This window comes from Aricia agestis, chromosome 2 (assembly GCF_905147365.1).
Source record: "Aricia agestis chromosome 2, ilAriAges1.1, whole genome shotgun sequence".
NCBI lineage: Eukaryota > Metazoa > Arthropoda > Insecta > Lepidoptera > Lycaenidae > Aricia > Aricia agestis.
This window is the reverse complement of record NC_056407.1, coordinates 15,267,980-15,272,979: the sequence shown is the minus strand read 5'-3', so window position 1 is coordinate 15,272,979 and position 5,000 is coordinate 15,267,980. Positions and strand designations below refer to the sequence as shown.

General features: G+C 47.1%; 2 non-coding genes and 1 pseudogene across 2 annotated transcripts; all 3 read left to right on the top strand.

The window, feature by feature from the left end:
• Nucleotides 1–1,640: 1,640 nt before the first annotated feature.
• On the top strand, nucleotides 1,641–3,543 carry LOC121740091. Its single transcript, XR_006037542.1, has one exon. It is a non-coding gene; the product is annotated as a small subunit ribosomal RNA (ribosomal RNA).
• A 425-nt stretch (nucleotides 3,544–3,968) lies between these two features.
• LOC121740153 lies at nucleotides 3,969–4,125 on the top strand. The gene has a single exon (XR_006037586.1). It is a non-coding gene; the product is annotated as a 5.8S ribosomal RNA (ribosomal RNA).
• A 479-nt stretch (nucleotides 4,126–4,604) lies between these two features.
• LOC121740129 overlaps nucleotides 4,605–5,000 on the top strand; it is a 2,835-nt pseudogene continuing 2,439 nt past the window's right edge.

The window sequence follows — 5,000 nt, the reverse complement described above, 5'->3', positions numbered from 1 at the left end:
AGGTGAAAGGTTTTCATAAGAAGGACCAGTGTTTATTAGTACTTACTCGTGTGTGTTCAATAATGGCACTTAATTCCGCTGCTGGTAACCTAACCTAACCAAACCTAACCTAATGTTGTTTCTAAATATCATCAGTACTTTCATTTGACACTAATATTTTTTCATCATCGGTCGCGGTGGCCGCCGACAGCCCAAATGTGCCCATACTCCTTTACTTGTTACATTTATTGTTATCCTAAAAAATATCACACCATATTACGTGTACCGGGTGAAACAGTGTGTGTATAGTATTATACAAAACGATTGCGGCGAATAGCTATCATATCTATATACATTGATAATAAGCGAGCGAAAAAGTTGCAAGTCTGTTGTCAAATTGAAAATATTATGTAGTTTCATTTTTAAAAATCCTATCCTAGTATATTACCTAGAATTTGATGCAAATTATAATGATAATAATATTATAAAAATAAATATAATAATAATAATAATAATGATGATTTATGTACAATACAATAATAATAAACATTGAACACGACCCGCCACCGTAGTTTTGTTTTTTTAATTTTTTTTTTTTATATTTTTTATTATTTTTATATAACCACCGTCGACATTTGTTATTATCAGGTAGGTACTATTTATTCTAGTTTCACATGTACAATACAATAATAATAAACACTGAACACGTCCCGCCACTGTAATTCATAATTCAAATTGTATAATATCAAAGTGAGATGTTCAATGCGCGAACCGACCGATTGGTCTTGAGAGTGTTTTTGTTTTTCAAACTTTCCTTCCGGACGGACGGGGGGGGGGGGGGGGGGGGAATGGTGGTGGTGGTGGTGGTACCAGGTTTAGGTTAATTGAAGTCTATACTACTCGATGTGACAACATATATTTTTAATCGCATAACACCAGCGCATTATCTGCACGGCGCATTCGCATATACATGTGGAGTGAGTGCGAGTGAGCAGTGATGGTGGTGTTGGTTATGCGATGTGTGAAAATACAAAAATTTGTGCCATATCCATTTGAGCTCATCATAATGATAATAAACAAACAATATACGACGTGTCGACCGACGGACCAGCGAAACGTGAGGTTCTCGCGATAATCATTAGTTTGATTTTGTGTCGAGCCGAACGGTAGCTGCAGTTCGTTAAAGTTACCACCGTAACAATCGCGGCGGGGCATTATGTACGAGCGCGGAGCACCTGTTTAGAGTGCGCCGTTGTCTGGTATTGTGCCCGTCGCGTCGAAGGTGGAACTGATAGCGGTCGCGAAGTTACAATATTTCTTCATATAGTATTACATCAACTTTGACGTAATGTATGTGGTCTGATCTCTCCAGCACCGGGCGACAATCTATATGGTTGACGAGTTCATGTTAAACTCTCTGTTACACTATCATAGATGATAGATCTCGTAATATGGAACGTTCGAATGTGCGGTAGCTTAGTTGCTCCGCGTTTTCTTTTTTTTGTGTTTGTCGCACAAAAGGGAAAATTCAAATAATGACTGGTCACCGCGCGTGCACGGTCCGCCGTGTGTGCGCGCGTGCACTGTTTGGCCGTCGACACGCGTGTCGACGGCGAGTACCTCGAGCGCTCGAAGAGATTCGTGCGGCTCTAGTGGTTAGCTCCCTGGTTGATCCTGCCAGTAGTTATATGCTTGTCTCAAAGATTAAGCCATGCATGTCTCAGTGCAAGCCGTATTAAGGCGATACCGCGAATGGCTCAATATATCAGTTTTGGTTCCTTAGATCTTACTCAGTTACTTGGATAACTGTGGTAATTCTAGAGCTAATACATGCAATCAGAACTCTGACCAGCAATGGGATGAGTGCTTTTATTAGATCAAAACCAATCGACGGAGGGCCTCGCGTCCTAAGTCGTTTATTTTGATGAATCTGGATAACTTTTGCCGATCGCATGGTCCAGTACCGGCGACGCATCTTTCAAATGTCTGCCTTATCAACTTTCGATGGTAGTTTCTGCGACTACCATGGTTGTCACGGGTAACGGGGAATCAGGGTTCGATTCCGGAGAGGGAGCCTGAGAAACGGCTACCACATCCAAGGAAGGCAGCAGGCGCGCAAATTACCCACTCCCGGCACGGGGAGGTAGTGACGAAAAATAACGATACGGGACTCTTACGAGGCCTCGTAATCGGAATGAGTACACTTTAAATATTTTAACGAGGAACAATTGGAGGGCAAGTCTGGTGCCAGCAGCCGCGGTAATTCCAGCTCCAATAGCGTATACTAAAATTGTTGCGGTTAAAAAGCTCGTAGTTGCATTTGTGCGCCGCGCTGTCGGTGCACCGCATCCGCGGTGATACTGACACGTTTGCGGAGCATATCGTCGGTGAGCCGACGGTAAAACGTCGGTTCAATATCAAAATCCTATCGCGGTGCTCTTCAGTGAGTGTCGAGGTGGGCCGACAATTTTACTTTGAACAAATTAGAGTGCTCAAAGCGGGCTCAAAATGCCGCTTGAATATTTCGTGCATGGAATAATAGAATATGATCTCGGTTCTATTTTGTTGGTTTTCAGAACTCCGAGGTAATGATTAATAGGGATAACTGGGGGCATTCGTATTGCGACGTTAGAGGTGAAATTCTTGGATCGTCGCAAGACGAACATCAGCGAAAGCATTTGCCAAAGGTGTTTTCATCAATCAAGAACGAAAGTTAGAGGTTCGAAGGCGATTAGATACCGCCCTAGTTCTAACCGTAAATATGTCATCTAGCGATCCGCCGACGTTAATACAATGGCTCGGCGGGCAGCTTCCGGGAAACCAAAGATTTTGGACTCCGGGGGGAGTATGGTTGCAAAGCTGAAACTTAAAGGAATTGACGGAAGGGCACCACCAGGAGTGGAGCCTGCGGCTTAATTTGACTCAACACGGGAAATCTCACCAGGCCCGGACACCGGAAGGATTGACAGATTAACAGCTCTTTCTTGATTCGGTGGGTGGTGGTGCATGGCCGTTCTTAGTTGGTGGAGCGATTTGTCTGGTTAATTCCGGTAACGAACGAGACTCTAGCCTGCTAAATAGGCGTCGCCATTTAGGTGTGCGCGACTTCGGTCGCGCAACTCACTGGCGACGTATTAAAATTCTTCTTAGAGGGACCGGCGGCTTCGAGCCGCACGAGATTGAGCAATAACAGGTCTGTGATGCCCTTAGATGTCCTGGGCCGCACGCGCGCTACACTGAAGGAATCAGCATGTTCTCCCTGGCCTAGAGGCCCGGGCAACCCGTTGAAACTCCTTCGTGCTGGGGATTGGGGTTTGCAATTATCCCCCATAAACGAGGAATTCCTAGTAAACGCGAGTCATAAGCTCGCATTGATTACGTCCCTGCCCTTTGTACATACCGCCCGTCGCTACTACCGATTGAATGATTTAGTGAGGTCTTCGGACCGACACGCGGTGGCTTCACGGCCGTCGGCGTTGCTGGGAAGTTGACCAAACTTGATCATTTAGAGGAAGTAAAAGTCGTAACAAGGTTTCCGTAGGGGAACCTGCGGAAGGATCATTATCGTATGATGTTGTTGTGTTATTCAATTAACGCGACGATAATATTATACCATAAACAATCGAATCGAACTGAACAACATTTTTTTCTCGCTACGACGGAGTCGAACTTGAACGCTCGAGTTGACCCCTACGCGCTAGTGCGCTAGTACCTGTACACACACTGTCACGTTCGCGTCACGTTGACTGGCAAGAATCCGCGCCACGAGTGTCCAATGAACAGACGGTGGATCGCGTGCAGCGAAAGTCAGTGTGCTAGTGCGGGGGGTGTAAGCTCGTCGCGCGTCCGTCGGTTGGCGTAAATACAACATTATAACAGAGAGCGGTAAACGAATGTCCACGTTTGACCTTAACACGTCCGTGGTCTGTTTGTTTCACATTCAATTTATTTTTCACACCCAGTGACATGTTTTTTATAATATAAACCATTACCCTGGACGGTGGATCACTTGGCTCGCGGGTCGATGAAGAACGCAGTTAACTGCGCGTCATAGTGTGAACTGCAGGACACATTTGAACATCGACATTTCGAACGCACATTGCGGTCCGTGGAGAAACATCCAGGACCACTCCTGTCTGAGGGCCGGCTGTATAAAATCATATGCCACACTGTTCGTCTCACGACGAACAATTGACGGTTCCGGGCGGCGTCGCGCGTGTGTGGGTTCGCCCATGCCGCGCCTCACGTGCGGTCCGTTTAAATATGAGACATAAATGTAATATAACGTTACGTGTTGTGTGGTGTGTACGGTAGCGCGCTCGCGTCGGCGACGTGCGCCGCTCCCCACCGACGCTCCGTGAAGGTAAAAAATTTGCGAGAGTGATTATCGGTGTGCGGGGCGTGCACGCACGTCGAACTGTGTCGTCGGCGCGCGTGATGCGCTGCGTACGTTCGAACGAAAACACCGCCGTCGAAAACACTGTTATATTATTTGAATTAATGAACAGTAGGCGGACTCGACGTCCGAAGGGCGCGTCGTCGACGCCGACGCACCGATTGATTTCGGTCGCGGAGGCGGAGTCGTTGCGCTGACGGATATCGCGTCTGCCTCAAATTTTTATCGTTGGCCTCAGATCAGGGAGGATCACCCGCCGAATTTAAGCATATTAGTAAGCGGAGGAAAAGAAACTAACTAGGATTTCCTTAGTAGCGGCGAGCGAACAGGAAAGAGCCCAGCACTGAATCCCGCGGTCGTCTCGGTCGCGGGAGATGTGGTGTTCGGGAGGTTCCGCTTTCTCGTCGTCGCCGCGCCTGTCCAAGTTCGCCTTGAACGGGGCCGTTTATCCGTAGAGGGTGCCAGGCCCGTAGCGACGGTGCGAGGCGGCGAGAGGAGCTCTCCTAAGAGTCGGGTTGCTTGAGAGTGCAGCCCTAAGTGGGTGGTAAACTCCATCTAAGGCTAAATATTACCGCGAGACCGATAGCGAACAAGTACCGTGAGGGAAAGTTGAAAAGAACTTTGA